General features: G+C 51.2%; 1 protein-coding gene and 1 long non-coding RNA gene across 4 annotated transcripts in view; one reads left to right on the top strand and one right to left on the bottom strand.

The window, feature by feature from the left end:
* LOC144826303 (uncharacterized) overlaps nt 1-12,138 on the bottom strand; it is an 88,368-nt gene extending 76,230 nt beyond the window's left edge. The window contains exons 1-4 of one of the 2 annotated variants that reach the window (XR_013609767.1): nt 12,064-12,138; nt 11,190-11,253; nt 10,976-10,997; nt 634-768 (exon numbers count right to left, since the gene is read on the bottom strand). This is a non-coding gene — a long non-coding RNA (uncharacterized LOC144826303). The remainder of the gene's footprint in view (nt 1-633; nt 769-10,975; nt 10,998-11,189; nt 11,254-12,063) is intronic. The other variant, XR_013609766.1, reaches the window with a different exon arrangement.
* The window catches only part of SCAPER (S-phase cyclin A associated protein in the ER), a 3,246,499-nt gene that overhangs the window by 1,893,398 nt on the left and 1,336,613 nt on the right, over nt 1-16,488 (top strand). The window lies entirely within an intron of this gene.

Raw genomic sequence — 16,488 nt, 5'->3', positions numbered from 1 at the left:
TCCAGAGTTGAGGAGCCAACAGTCTGTAAGAGCGTCCTCCAATGCGCGCTCATTTGGTTGCAGGAACAATGGCCAGCGCCTGAGAGGCGGATTGTAAAGATCTAGAAGGGAAATAGAACCGCACTCTTTTCCTTAAGTAATCAGCGCCGGTGCCGCGCAGAAATTTAAAGGCCATAATAAGAGTTTTGAAATGAATGCGCTTGCGCAGCGGCAGTCAGTGGGAATTGAAAACGTGACCCACCCAGCAACCTTTAAGTTTCAAGACCTCAGCCTCTGAAAGATGGGATTCTTGGAGAAGGGGCACATCTGCTTTGAGTCTAGCTAAATGGGATAAAACCCGTTGCCTTTTAATGGGGTTATTTAAACCCTTAACGTTCCAAGTGACAACCCGGAAATTGAAACGAAGAAGAAATATGAGTAAAAATTATGCTTACTAAGTTAAGAAAGAAAAAGTCCTGAGAAAAAATAAGATCAAAAAAGGTAAGAGCATAGGTGTAGAAAAAAAGAAAATGTAAAGCTGAGCAAAACCGAAGAAAGAAGGAAGGAGAGAAGAAGAGAGAAAGCAAAAGGAAAGGTAAGAAAATAGGAAGACAGCAGACAGTACAGGTCAAAAAGACGACTAAAAAAACATACCTACAGATACAAACGAAGACCGGGGGTGACGACGCCAGAAGACGACGACATCAACAACGAGAACAAACATCCGAAGAGAAACAGCATTTCATATGACTTATGGGAAACATCATGGTGGAGAGGAAGAGAGCACACCTGTAAAGAAAATGAGAGGAGAAAAAGATTAGTCAGGAGAACAAAAAATAGTTGTTACGTAATAATACAGGGATGTATGTAGAAATGTATATAGGAGAACACATAAGGAAAGAAATAGGACAAGAAACAATAGAATAAGCAAAATCTAAGAGTAGTAGTTAAACAGTTCTTGAAGTGTCCATGACATCAGCTCCTTGCTGGCCGAGAAATTCTTGCAGGACCAGTGGGTCTTCAAAGGTCGTGGTCTTGTCTTTGTATGTAACCTTGAAGAGGCAAGGGTGAAGCAATCCAAATCTGGCGTTAAGAGCACGTACCTGTGGGAGCATATCTAAAAACTTTTTCCGGCGATCTGCTGTTGTCTTAGCCACATCTTGGGAAAGAAATAGGCGGTAACCTTCCCATACAAACTGCTTTTTAGACTTGGCAGCAGACAAAACTTGGAGAAGGTCGGTATATTGTAGGAACAGCATGATGACACCTCGGGGTTTGGTAGAGGTGAGCTGTAATGGTGAGGGGAAAGAAACAAAACTCTCAATGCCAGAGGTAAGCTAAACAGCAAGTATGTCCGAAAGTGGTAGAAGCCTCAAAAGCGTTAATACGCAGCACAGAGCCAGTTATGAGATATAAAAGCACGGCTGCTCCCCTTGTAACAAAATGGCGGCATTCAGAACCATGTAGAGAGGAGGATAGTAGAAAAGATATTAGACGACATCCTGACTGAAGACCTGTTTGTAGAATAATGTGAAAAAGGTGTCTCTGAAGTCAAAAACATTCGTAGAAGCCATTGCGCTGAAAAAACGGCAAAAGCGCGAATGAAGAGAAAACAAAATGGCGGCTGCACCCAAAACGGGCCGATTCGCGGTGAGTTTCAGGGCTTAAATGGGCTGTATAAAAGAAAAAAACTGCGTTTCCAGCTCACCTCATCTCCACACAGAGAGAACTGGCGCCGTACGCAGAATTTGCCTGATGTAACGAGGAATTAAGGACCGGTTTTGGAGCTCAGGTGACGGAGCCCCGCAGTCAAGCCGCCATCTTGTGCGGCGTTCAAGCCACGCCCCTAGACTAACCCATCTGACAGTCTTACAGTGTCTGTATTTGTAGACAGGGACAGAACAAAGGCAAATGCATGCCTCTCTTCAGTACCTGCGAAGAGAAGACAAGCTGTGTGCCTTTGTTTCCCTCTGTGGCAATTACATTTACATGTAAGGTTCCAGGCGGCCTCCTGTCAGCACATACAAACAAAAGGAGGCCGGATGGCCCCTTAACTTCGGCCCAGCTGGAGGTGAAAAAAGGTTCCCTCACTGCCTGCACGTTGCTGATGGGAATGGAAAGCAAAGTGATACAAAAGGGAATGATGGGTGGAGCGTTTGAGCAAATCAAACACTCACCCCCAGTCAACTGATCTGGGTTTAATCCATCACCATTCTTTAGCTCACTCTGCCACCCCAGTTTAGACATGGCCATATGAAAATCAGTCTGACCCTGTGCCTCATGGGAACAGTCCAGCCCGAACTGCCAAGCCATGTCTTCCCTGGCCCGGAAACAAGCATCCTGGGACCAGTTTCGGATTCATAATCCTCATCAGCCAGGCTATCTTGTATCCAATGGCAAAGTAGGCAAGGGACTCACGTCTGAGCATACCCTGCCAATTTAGGGTGAGCAAAGCAATACAAAAGGGAATGATGGACGGAGCGTTCGAGCAAATCAAACACTCACCCCCAGTCAACTGATCTGGGTTTAATCCATTACCCTTCTTTAGCTCACTCTGCCACCCCAGTTCAGACATGGCCATATGCAAATCAGTCTGACCCTGTGCCTCATGGGAACAGTCCAGCCCGAACTGCCAAGCCATGTCTTCCCTGGACCGGAAACAAGCATCCTGGGACCGGTTTCTGATTCATAATCCTTATCAGCCAGGCTATCTTGAATCCAGTGGCAAAGTGAGCAAGGGACTCACGTCATGGAAAGCAGGCAACGTGTAGGATCTGCTGAACGTGTCCCAGTGTCTGAAAATAACACCAGGACAAGTTCAGCATATTTCTGTGGGGCCCAACTTATTGGCAGGGGGGAAGGCTTCCACCCTGTGAAAAGAGTGGGGGACTCCATGTACCTGCATGTACCCCCGACTCGAGCCCTGGTCCTGTGGTTTTAAATGTTACTCTCGCTTGGGCCGTGATCTCCACTGACGTAGGTCTTGCCCCCTTACCTCCACCATAGGGGCTGGAAATTGGGATGCAGGGGGTGCTGCGGAACACCCAGAATAACCATGTTGGAGTTCAGAAGGTGAATGAGCATTAAAGATGCTTTTAAATGTCATGTTTACCTTTTCACTTCTGCTGTGCTCCAAATACAGAGGTCAAATGTCATGGTATGTCTTATGACAAATTGCTGCCTAATCTTTCAACATGGAGACAGGTGTTTATTTTTCCTTGCTTCCTTCTCTGACTGCAAAGTGAAAGGATTTTGTAAAAAACTGTGACAATCTTGCTGGGTTCCTTGAGTGTAAAAGGAAATATTGTAGAATGTACTATTTTTTTATTAACTCACAATAAGAATTACAATACCTGTACAGGTATTTCAAATTATACCAGCAGTTAGGAAAGCACAAATGAAACACATGTTTTTGTAATTTTGAAGTTTTATGGTAACAGAGACTGCTATTAGATCAAAGTAAACCAAGACACATTGTGATTCGCAAACCAAAATATTGCAGAAACTTGATTTCTACTTGTTTGTACGCTGCATAGTTTGTATCAGTTAAACTGCAGGTCTGTTCATATGTAGTGTCAATTTCAATGGAAAATATGGTGTATTGAAATGAGTGCACTAACACACCATTCTTTAATGCTATATTTGCGGGAAGGTGCCACACACCACACACTTGCCACTGTCCTGCTGATTGGGCGTCTCACTTCCTACACTTGTCTTTTGTCAGATGCTTGGCTTTTTCACACTCCCTATGACTCAGTGATGTAACACTGATGACAGTACCCCCATTCTGAAAATTGTTCCAAGACCACTGACCTGCACCCCACTGTTCAGGCTACAGCAAGGGGTTTCACAATCTAAAGTGCAGGTCTGTTATTTTACCTACTCTTGCCATCACCAAGTATCCTTTTGACTTTTTGGATGTTGTGTGTCATAATGCACATCATGTATGTGCAACGTGTTGGCGATTGTGATCAGAGTGAAAACACTACTCCGTGAGCTGCGTCATATCATGTGAAATAGAGGACAAGTGTAGTTCCTGTGATACCTGTTCCAACCTTTGAAAGTAAAGTAATTCTCAGCTGTGGGCGGGCCTGCTTGCAAGGTAAGGCCTCCACCAGAGGGTCTGCTGTGCCTGTGTGTACTGAACAGTCTTGTCTGCTCGCTTTTCTGAGCGTGCAGTATCTATGAACAGTCGTGTTTGCAACAGTAGTATCCGAACTCTATGGCCCCAACCTAATATATGGCCCTGGCCTGCTGGAGCTTGTTCCACGGCGGAGCGGCTGGCACTGCCAGGGTTCTTCAGAGCCTGCCTCTGGACTTTGCAGCCCCTCGGCATGAATGATATTCAGACCACACCTCTTTTATGTCACAGTCAAGGATGTGTACAGCTCCAGGTTGTGTATTGAACTTTGCACCTGATAATAAACACCTCTAATTTCTGCAGATCCGTCTACTCCATGCTTTCACTGGGCCAGTAGTACTTGCCGGTACAGTGTACCTGCACTTTTCAATGTTTTCTCCTTTAGTACCGGAACTCCTCTCTAGACAGGGAGAACCTGTACTCCCAGGCTTCCGGCAGAAGTGCAGGAGTTGGCACCTCACAGTAGGTCACCAGAGCAAGCTCGGCAGCGCCAGCCAATCAGTGCAGTCATTGGGTGCGGCCAGCGAGGTCCCTGACCAATTGCAATACAGATTGGGACATGAATGACGTGATATCCCGCTCAGAAGGGGGAGTGGAAACGGCGTAAAGGCTTTGAAAATTGAACAGAAATCATATTGTGTTCCTTGTATAAACAACGTTCAAGGCAGCTGGCCCTGTCCTGTGCTCCTTTCACTGCACCATCTCCCTACCCTTCAGCGTACACGCGCCTCAGCGTAGGGATGCGCCTCTGTGTCCTTACTCACATGCTCATGACTGGGTGTACATAACTGTGCCACAGCTTCAGCCTTCCAGGCAGCTGGCCCTGTCCTGTGCTCCTTTCACTGGCCCATCGCCCTACCCTTCAGCGTCCACGTGCCTCGGCGTAGGGATACGCCTCTGTGTCCATGCTCATGACTGGGTGTACATAACTGTGCCACAGCTTCAGCCTTCCAGGCAGCTTGCCCTGCCCTGTGCTGCTTTCACTGGCCCATTGTCCTACCCTTCAGCGTACACGCGCCTCAGCGTAGGGATGCGCCACTGTGTCCATGCTCATGACTGTGTGTGTATAACTGTGCCACAGCTTCAGCCTTCCTGGCAGCTGGCCCTGTCCTGTGCTCCTTTCACTGGCCCATTGTCCTACCCTTCAGCGTACACGCGCCTCAGCATAGGGATGTGCCTCTGTGTCCATGCTGCTCATGACTGTGTGTGCATATCTGAAAGAGACACGTTAGTGATAGATTCCTTACCTTAGAATATCCCCAGGCGTCAGACTGGATCCGGAAAAATTTTGCGGCGCAATACCCCTGCGCGCCGGCAGGCGTCGTCCGCGTCCGTCGTCGGCGTCGTTAGCGCCGGAATGACGTCGTTGGAGTACTTAGATGCCGCCCATGCGTGCTGACGTCAGTTCTTCTTTTTTCCGCGCCAGCTAGCGCAGATCCGGAGAAGCTCTACACCTTAGTCATTTTTTAACTAAACTTTTTTGATCTTTTGATCATTTCTCTACTCGAGTCTTTGACTCCGACGGTGCCGGTAGGGATGCCCGGGTTTAAACCCTGTTTCAAGTGCGACTGACTGATGTCGGTTACCGACCCCCATCGCCGGTGCCTCAAGTGTTTAGGCCTTGACCACGACGACCGCACCTGCTCCGAATGCCGGGCCCTGACGTCTAAAGCTAAGCGGGAGCGGTCCCGCAAGCGACTTGAGCTCCGGCAGTCGGCCCGCGCCGCTCCAGGTCCCGGTCCCACAGGAGGTCGAGGGACCGGTCGCGGGGTCGGAGTCCTCACAGCTCCGGGAGTGGACATCGGTCGTCAGGATCCAAGTCCTCAGGTAAGAGGCATGAGAGGTCGGAGAGACGTCATCGTTCCTCCGACCCTCCCCGATGCTCACGCCATGCGGCCATGGGTTCGGGTGACAGCACCCACACGGCTCCGACGGAGTCGCAGACGTCGCCGCCTGCCCCACACCTTCGGGTCCCTGGGCGTGATGCGACGCCAGAGGAGGTCGAGCGGTACCTCATGGCCATGAAGTCCCTCCCTCCTCATCCGGGTTCCGTGGCGCCTCTGGGCCCAACGGCCCCGGCTGGAGGGCCTAGCGGGTCGGGTGCTTCGGCTCCGACGCCGTCAGGTGCTTTGGCCCCGGCGCCGCCGTCGACTTCGGTCCCGGCGCCGCAGGCCCTCACTGGATCCGCTTCCGGATCCGGGTCGTCGCCGGTCGACCTCACCGGCCAGCCCTGCGGGTGTGGCCCCCGGCGCCCACTATGGACGCCGTCCCCAATCCTCCCTTCGGTCCGGCTCTGGCGCCGGAGCGGCGCCGCTCGGTGCCGCTCCCGACGGCCTTTGGAGATTTCTATTTCCACGAACCGACCCCGTGTGTTGACCCTGATCTGCAGGAGATGGTTGACGAGGGTGATTGGGAGGGGTCTGTGGACCCTCTGGCACAAGAGTGCCAGTCTCAACAGGACTGGACATATGAGCTTGGGGAGGCCAGTGGAATTGACACTTCGCCAGACACTGGATTTGTCTCCCCTCCCACCGTGGCTACGGAGGAGGGGGCTACTTACAGTGTAGTGTTGACGCGGGTGGCCAAGGCCTTACACCTTGAGCGCCCCGTCGCGGCCGTGAGGACTAACCTCCTCACTGAGGTCCTTAAACAGCAGGCAAGCTCCACTGAGCCTCTGCTGCTGTTTAATGAGGCCTTGTGTGACGTTCTTGTGGGCACATGGTCCAAGCCCGCCACAGGTCCGCCTGTGGATAGGAACGTGGCCAGACACTACCGCCCGGCCCCGGGCGACCCTTGCTTTTTGTCCACCCATCCCACCCCCGAGAGCCTGGTCATCCAGGCCTCCACTTCCCAGACAGCATTCCCGACGGCTCTGCCCGATTGGGAATCCAAGAGGTATGAACAATTCGGGAAGAAGGTGTTCTCGTCCCTGAGTTTGGGACTGCGGTCTGTCAATACCGCATGCCTCTTGGGCTGCTACACCCACACCCTGTGGGACACGGTCGCGGACGTGCTGCCCCAGTGTCCGGAGGAGGTCCGGGCTAAACTCGCCCAAGCCCTTGTGGAGGGTCGAGATGCAGCGCGATATTCCATCCGGTGTGGACTGGATACCGCAGACTCACTGGGCAGAGCTATGGCAACGACGGTGGCGGTTCGACGCCACGCCTGGTTGAGGCCTGCCAACTTTTTGGCCGATGTCCAGACCACCCTTCTGGACATGCCGATCGAGGGCCGTCGCCTCTTTGGCGACAAGGCAGACCATGCGCTTGAGCGTTTTAAGGACACCAGGGCTACAGCCAAGTCCTTGGGCCTCTCTGCCACATGCCAGCAATCGGGTGCCTTTCGCTCCTTTCGTGGCCACGGAAGGGGCGCACCCACACGTGCTGCCAGCCACACACCGCAGAATGTTCAACAGCGCGGTGGCGGCCGTGGAAACCGCCGTGGCGGCGGTCGGGGACAACGGCGAGGCCAGTCCACACCTTCCCCCGCAGCACCTGCCTCAAAACCTTCCTAGTCCGTGTTTTCAGGTCCATGTGACACCAGTGGCGGGCAGGGTTCCCCATCACCTCTTCCACTGGCGCACTGTCACGTCGGACAGGTGGGTGCTGCAAATCGTCCGAAGGGGCTACTCCCTCCCCTTCGAGGCGACCCCTCCAGCCATGCCATCGCAATTCCACAGCGTGTCGGGGGATCACTTGCAACTTCTGCAAGAGGAAGTCACGGCCCTCTTGGCCAAGGGGGCCATCGAGCGCATTCCTGGGCCAGAAGTAGGGTGTGGGTGTTACTCCCACTACTTTCTGGTACCCAAGAAGGGCAAAGGGGGCCTACGCCCTATCTTGGACCTACGGAACGTCAACGGCTTCCTCCGGTAGGAGAAGTTCAAGATGCTGACTTTGGCTCAGGTCTTAGCTGCCCTGGACCCTGGAGACTGGATGGTGCGTTGGACTTGCAGGACGCTTATTTTCACATCCCCGTCCTGCCGGCCCACCAGCGTTACCTGCGGTTCACGGTAGGCCACGAGCACTTAAAGTTTACCGTGCTCCCCTTCGGCCTTACCAGCGCCCCACGGGTGTTCACGAAAGTGATGGCGGTGGTCGGAGCTTATCTACGCAGGTTAGGGGTGTCAGTCTTCCCCCTACCTCGACGACTGATTGTTGAAGGCGGGCTCTCCCCAGACAGTCGTCAGCCACCTCCAGACTACGGCCGACCTCCTGCACTTGCTAGGGTTCTCCATCAACGTGCCGAAGTCACACCTGTGTCCTTCTCAAAAGCTCATCTTCATCGGAGCGGTTCTAGACTCGGCGCAGTTTCGGGTTTATCCTCCCGAACAGCGGATTCGGGATATTCAGGCTCTGATTCCGATCTTTCAGCCTTTATCCAGAGTCTCGGTCAGGTTGACGCTGCAGCTTCTGGGACTGATGGCCTCCTGCATCCTTCTGGTGCATCACGCCCGGTGGCGGATGCGGGCTCTGCAGTGGGATCTGAAGTTTCAGTGGGCCCAGCATCAGGGCAACTTGTCCGATCATGTCTTGATCTCGGAGGGCACTGCAAGACAGTTGCAGTGGTGGCTCAAGGACCACGATTGGGACAGTGGCAGATCCCTCTCCCTACCCCACCCGGAGCACGTGGTTGTGATGGACGCGTCCCTCCAGGGCTGGAGAGGCCACATGGGAGAGGCCGAGATCAGAGGCCTCTGGTGTCCGGCCGAGTCCCGGCTCCATATCAACCTTTTGGAGCTGCGAGCGATCCGACTAGCACTGAAGCCATTCCTCCCCTCTGTCCGGGGGAGTGTAGTGCAGGTGTTCACGGACAACACCACCACCATGTGGTACTGCAACAAACAGGGCGGGGTGGGGTCGTGGACCCTATGCCAGGAGGCTCTGCGCCTCTAGCAGTGGCTGGAACATCAGGGCGTGACCCTGGTGGTTCAACACCTGGCAGGTTCTCTGAATGCCAGGGCGGATGAACTCAGCCCTCGGTGCATGATGGATCACGAATGGCGTCTGAACTCGGACGTGGCGCAAGGTCTCTTTCAGCAATGGGGAGAGCCTTGGTTAGATCTATTTGCCACAGAAGAGAACGCGCAATGTCATCAGTTCTGCGCGTTGGAATTTCCAAGGCGGCACTCGGTCGGAGATGCTTTTTGTCGCGAGTGGCGTTGCGGTCTATTGTACGCCTTTCCGCCTATATCACTTCTGCTCAGAGTGCTGAAGAAGATCAGGCACGACCGGGCCCAGGTTATCCTTGTGGCTCCGGACTGGGCACGAAGATACTGGTATCCCGAGCTACTCAGCATGTCAGTCGATCCCCCGATTCGTCTGCCTCTTCGGGAGGACCTTCTGTCGCAGCAGCAGGGGACGGTCCTCCACCCGAACCTGTCCAGTCTCCACCTACAAGCTTGGAGATTGAGCGGCAGCCATGTGACTTGCCTCCTGAAGTCTGTAATGTCATTCTGGCAGCCAGGCGTCCCTCCACAAAGTCGGTATACGCCTGCAGGTGGAACAGATTTGTGGCATGGTGCACAGCAAAGGCTCTGGATCCACTTTCTGCACCCCTTTCTGAGGTTCTCCTCTTCCTTCTTTCTCTTGCCCATCAGGGCTCTGCTCTGGGCTCTATCAAGGGGTAACTTTCTGCCCTTTCCGCCTTCTTAAGGCTACCTGATCAGCCTTCCTTGTTCAAGTCCCCAATTGTAAATAGGTTTTTGAAGGGCATCACACACATGTTCCCTCCTGTTCCTTTCGTGATGCCCCAGTGGGACTTGAACCTTGTTCTTACTTACCTAATGTGTGCTCCCTTTGAGCCGCTCCATAACTGTCCTCTCCGTCTTCTTACTCTGAAGACTGCTTTCCTGGTTGCCATCACCTCTGCCAGGAGAGTGAGTGAGCTCCAGGCTCTTTCTTCCACACCTCCTTTCCTCTATGTTCATCCGGACAAGGTTGTGTTGCGGACAAGACCTTCTTTCCTGCCCAAGGTTGTCACGGCCTTCCACATCGGGCAGTCCATTACATTACCCACCTTCTTTCCGCCTCCGCATCCCTCGAAAGAGGAAGAGAGGCTCCACCGTCTGGACCCAAAACGTGTGCTCTCTTACTATCTGGATCGCACATGCCAGTTCCGGGTGGATGACCAACTCTTTGTTGGTTACGTGGGCGCTAAGAAGGGAAAGGCGGTGCACAAGCGGTAATAACTAACGGGTGGGAGGAGGTACCAAGGGAATATTTAAAGACCTAGACACAGTTACAGCCAACTAAACAGAACATATAAACTACGAAAGAATAACTGTGGGTCTACGAAAAAGAATATATATCCAAGTAGTCTGTGTGTCTTAACTGGCTCTTTGTGTCCATTATGTATACTACCAAGGCATACAACAGGATATTACACTATGTGACAAAATATCCATCAGTTACTCGAACTGTGCCGCCCTTTCCATCATTTGGACCACTTCACAGAGTGGAGAGTCCATGTTGTTGCCACTTCACCAAGATCTGATAGTGAAATGACTAACCCAGTGTGTATTGGGACTCAAGAGGTTAACAGCTAGCATGTGTTGGTAACTGAAAGCAGTGCGTGAAAAATGTGAATAAAAAGAAAAGGGCTCTTTAAAATTGGAGAGTGAACGCAAACGACACTTTATTCAATAGCCGTCCACTTCCAATAGATAAAAACAATGTGAGTGCAAAGAATCAGTAGGTTTAGCAAATAGCTACTGACTTGATGTTTCAGGTCGACATGTTTCTGCAGGTATTATGATCCACTCAGGTATCTACTGCTTCATCAGGACCACTATTGACTTTGCTACTGCTTTATACTACATACAAAATGAAAGAACAGAATAAATGATAAAGATATCACCTGCTCAATCCTTTCAGTCCTCCTGTGTAGAGGGGGATGTTTCCAGACGTAGGAGACACCAAGACACAGACACAACATAGACAGACAGAAAAATAAAAATAACAGTACTATCATTAGTTGAGTTATCATACATTGAGCCAATCTAGTGATAATTGCTCATTACTGTTAGTTCAGCTCTACCCATCTCAATGTAATGGGATAGCCTCTACCTCACCTTGAATGCGAGAGGAACGTTCTTCTCCTCATCTGGCTACAGCTCAGGATTATGCGGCACCGCTCTGTAATTTAGAGAGATATATGCAAAACAGTGATGATTGACTACGCGATTGTTGAACAGTATTAAAATAGTGTTAAAATAGACTCTTCCTTCAAAGCCTCAAGTCGTGATTAGAGCTGTTCATATATGGGATACAGCAAGCTGATCATGAAAAATGCTGTAGGTAACAGAAGCAATTAATCCTACAACAAAAGCACCAGCTGATTTTCGAGTGCCTCTAGATTATCTGCTCGCAGTTGGAACTATCGAGCCTCATAGCATCTAAACTTTGTCATGTGGCACCTGCGTGCAAAAGAACAGTGCATCTTAATACCATCCTGGGCTGAGTGCATTATTGCAAAAAAACTGCAGAAGACAACATAAAACAAGCTGAGTTCATTTTTGCAAGAGCTGATTAATAGATCCCCTTATTTGAATAGGCAACCTCGATGTTTCTAAAAAGATTGGTATGTGTCCTGTTCACGGCAAAGCAAACATTGGTGCCAAACAAATATCCAACTCGTGTGAGAGCCGGACATCAAGAGAAACTGTTCACATGTTCGTAGGAGTGAACATACCGCATTAGAAGCTAAATGCGGCGTATTTTTCGAGTGCGCCCTGGAGGTGTAACACCAACTCGGGCGAAAGGGGTCAATTAGTCTGAGCAGAGAAACGCTTGGTTAACAAATAAAGCCGGCGTTCTAATAAAAAGATTTCAGAACGTCTCAGTAACATAGCCGGATTCCCAGCGAACTCAGATTCCTAGCGAACTCATAAAGAGCATAACTACAAACTAAACAAAGGTAAACAGAGGTATGGTACCGGCACTCACCTGTCCGTTGGTACTCCATGCAGCCAACCGGGCTGTTTGGGGAGGTACCGGGACAGTGCGGGAGGCCATCTTTGTTTCCCCTGGAATGCGATTTGATTGGACCTTGGTTGCGTCGTCACAGCCCGACGCAGGGTCTTGGGTAGTGTAGTTCCAAAATGACAACCTCCTATATGGCGTCCATTAAGCATACGAAGCCTACGCTTGCGGGCCCCCGGTGCCTATGGGACATGTAGTTGGAATACCGGAATGCCTCTATTCCGTAGTTTGCTCACGAGCCGAACTTCTAAGATCGAATTAAGAATGTAAAATATGTTCTATAAATTTGCCCGGGTGTGTGTAAGAGCCTCTAACCGGGAGGTTGATATTGTGAATCAACCCTATGCAATGTATAACCCGTACCGCCCGATGAGCAATATTGTTAGATGAAAAATAAGGCTTCTAGTAATGACCAAAAGACCCGTTTTGATAGAGAATATATTTACTCCGGGCCATATGTAGCATAAACAATATTGTGCCTGGCTAGGAACATAGCTAGAAATCTAACGTGAAGCTTAGCAAGGAGTATCATTGAATTGTGTGGAAGGTATCAATACAAAAATACTGGTATGGTCTGCAGTGTCCGTTGCTCCCAGCAGGGGCCAAGTGTACAGACCGTTGTGTGGAAGATCTTATTGGTGCCAGGATATATTTTATATACATTATATGCCCTATTCTTACTCGGAGATACACTTGTTCCACATAAGACGAAGTTATTTAGTGGATATATATAATGTACTGTGGATGAATAAGCCTCTCTCATATTAGTATCCAGGGTTTCACTATAGCGACATCCACTGGATGTCCTCGTTGAGGCCCGCTTTATCAGAATTTAGTTTGTACACCCACTTTTGTTCAAGTTTGAAAAGATGTTTAGAAATATCAGTCACATGTGCTGGGATATGTGGTTGCTCCAGTACTGTCCACTCGAAATCAGTGGGTTTGTGCCCCACTTCTAAGAAATGGTTAGTAAGTCGGGTTGCCTGCTTCTTGCACCTAATGGTGCTCTTATGCTCAGAAATTCTGATTCTGATCTTTCTTGTCGTCATCCCGACATACCTCAAATGGCAGGGGCATGAAATCATGTAGATTAAATTGTTGCTGTTGCAATTGGTGAATCGCCTCTGTTCCCATGGGCGGCTGCTCCCAATATCAATACTTGTGGAGCGTCTAGTTTGTGGACAGGCTGCACAGTTGCCGCAGGGATGGTGTCCTACCACTGGTGGCATGTCCCGTAGTGTACCCACTTGGTGATTCAGTTTTGTGGGCGGTCAGGTGTGTATCAGTTGATCCTTGATACTGGTACCCCTTTTGAACGCAAATAGAGGCTGTTGTAAATTGTCTGTTCCTGTGTTAAGAATACTCCAGTGTTTTCTAACAATCCGTTGGATGGCATTTGATTTAGTACTGAAGGTATTTACACAGGTAATCCGTTGGTTCTGTGTTTTAGGGGGAGCTGGTTCGAGCAGTGATTCACGATTATTGTTAGCTGCTCTTTTCATGGACCTCTGTATTAGTTTCTTGGGGTAATTCCTCTGGCTCAGTTGTTTCTCTAGAGTCTTGGCATGTATGGAGAAAGTCTCTTTGGTGGAGCAATTCCGCTGAATACTCAAAAATTGTCCAAACGGCAAGTTGTCACGTAGTGCTTTAGGGTGACAACTGTCATACTGCAGTAATGAATTTCGGGACGTTGGCTTCCTGTAGAGCTCAGATCTTAAACCTTCAGAAGATACAGTGATCAAGAGATCAAGGAAGGCTAGCGAATGTTGGTCATATTCCACAGCGGACCATCTCTCGGTGGATCATCTTGTGTATCCAGGCGTGTTACTCCTTGGCTAAGAAGGAGCCCCCTGTTGGATTGCGGGCTCATTCCACTCGGGCCACGGCGACTACCACTGCCCAGGGCCGAGAATTGCCCTTGCAGGACATTTGCCAGGCAGCTACGTGGGCCTCGCTGCACACGTTTGCTAGACACTACTGCCTGGACAGCCAAGTCCGGAGGGATGGCTTCTTTGGCCGTTCCGTCCTCCAGGACTTTCTGGTGTGATTATTGGTTCGCAGACCCACCACCGGAGTTGGTATTGCTGGGGTATCTATTCTAAAGTAAGGAATCTATCACTAACGTGTCTCTTTCAGATGCACAAGTTACTACTTGTGTAACGATATATCTGTAAGAGACATTAGTTAGTGATAGATTCCTTACCGACCCACCCATCCTCCCCGTTCTGCGAACCGATATCTAGGGTTAAGGTCATCCCCTTTTAGGGCCCTAGTTTCATGGCACCAGTGTTGGTTCTATCATGGCTCTGCGTATCTGGCGCAGAAAAGCTTTGTGTCAGAACTGACGTCAGCGCGCATGGGCGGGTACTAAGTACTCCGATGACGTCATTCCGCCGACGGACGACGACGAACGCAGAGCCGCGGACGACGCCTGCCGGCGCACAGGGGTATTGCTACGCAAAAAATTTCCGGATCCAGTGTGACGCCTGGGGATATTCTAAGGTAAGGAATCTATCACTAACTAATGTCTCTTACAGATATATCATTACACAAGTAGTAACTTGTGCAATTGTGCCACAGCTTCAACCTTCCAGGCAGCTGGCACTGTCCTGTGTTCCTTTAACTGGCCCATTGCCCTGCCCTTCACTGTACACGCACCTCCTTTACTCCTTTTTCTGCACTTTTGCCCTGCCCTTCAGCGTACACGTGCCTCGGCGTAGGGATGCGCCTCTGTGTCCATGCTCATGACTGGGTGTACATAACTGTGCCACAGCTTCAGCCTTCCAGGCAGCTGGCCCTGCCCTTTGCTGCTTTCACTGGCCCATTGCCCTCTCCATCAGCGTACACGCGCCTCCGCGTAGGGATACGCCTCTGTGTCCATGCTCATGACTGGGTGTACATAACTGTGCCACTGCTTCAGCCTTCCAGGCAGCTGGCCCTGCCCTGTGCTGCTTTCACTGGCCCATTGCCCTCTCCATCAGCGTACACGCACCTCAGCGTAGGGATGTGCCTCTGTGTCGATGCTCATGACTGTGTGTGTATACCTGTGCCACAGCTTAAACCTTCCAGGCAGCTGGCCCTGTCCTGTGCTCCTTTCACTGCACCAATGCCCTCTCCATCAGCGTACACGCGCCTCAGCGTAGGGATGCGCCTCTGTGTCCATGCTCATGACTGGGTGTACACAACTGTGCCACAGCTTCAGCCTTCCAGGCAGCTGGCCCTGTCCTGTGCTCCTTTCACTGGCCCATTGCCCTACCTTCAGCGTACACGTGCCTCGGCGTAGGGATGCGCCACTGTGTCGATGCTCATGACTGGGTGTACATAACTGTGCCACAGCTTCAGCCTTCCAGGCAGCTTGCCCTGCCCTGTGCTGCTTTCACTGGCCCATTGCCCTACTCTTAAGCGTACACGCATCTCGGCGTAGGGATACGCCTCTGTGTCCATGCTCATGACTGTGTGTGTATAACTGTGCCACAGCTTCAGCCTTCCAGGCAGCTGGCCCTGTCCTGTGCTCCTTTCACTGGCCCATTGCCCTACCTTCAGCGTACACGTGCCTCGGCGTAGGGATGCGCCACTGTGTCGATGCTCATGACTGTGTGTACATAACTGTGCCACAGCTTCAGCCTTCCAGGCAGCTGGCCCTGCCCTTTGCTGCTTTCACTGGCCCATTGCCCTACCTTCAGCGTACACGTGCCTCAGCGTAGGGATGTGCCTCTGTGTCGATGCTCATGACTGTGTGTACATAACTGTGCCACAGCTTCAGCCTTCCAGGCAGCTGGCCCTGCCCTTTGCTGCTTTCACTGGCCCATTGCCCTACCTTCAGCGTACACGTGCCTCGGCGTAGGGATACGCCTCTGTGTCCATGCTCATGACTGGGTGTACATAACTGTGCCACAGCTTCAACCTTCCAGGCAGCTGGCCCTTCCCTGTGCTGCTTTCACTGGCCCATTGCCCTACTCTTAAGCGTACACGCATCTCGGCGTAGTGATACGCCTCTGTGTCCATGCTCATGACTGTGTGTGTATAACTGTGCCACAGCTTCAGCCTTCCAGGCAGCTGGCCCTGTCCTGTGCTCCTTTCACTGGCCCATTGCCCTACCTTCAGCGTACACGTGCCTCGGCGTAGGGATGCGCCACTGTGTCGATGCTCATGACTGGGTGTACATAACTGTGCCACAGCTTCAGCCTTCCAGGCAGCTTGCCCTGCCCTGTGCTGCTTTCACTGGCCCATTGCCCTACTCTTAAGCGTACACGCATCTCGGCGTAGGGATACGCCTCTGTGTCCATGCTCATGACTGTGTGTGTATAACTGTGCCACAGCTTCAGCCTTCCAGGCAGCTGGCCCTGTCCTGTGCTCCTTTCACTGGCCGGCGTACGGATTCGCGTCTCT

Source organism: Lissotriton helveticus, chromosome 3_2 (genome assembly GCF_964261635.1).
Source record: "Lissotriton helveticus chromosome 3_2, aLisHel1.1, whole genome shotgun sequence".
In the NCBI taxonomy this organism is placed as follows: Eukaryota; Metazoa; Chordata; class Amphibia; order Caudata; family Salamandridae; genus Lissotriton; species Lissotriton helveticus.
Note: the sequence above shows the minus strand (reverse complement) of the source record. Positions and strands in the feature narration are given on the sequence as shown.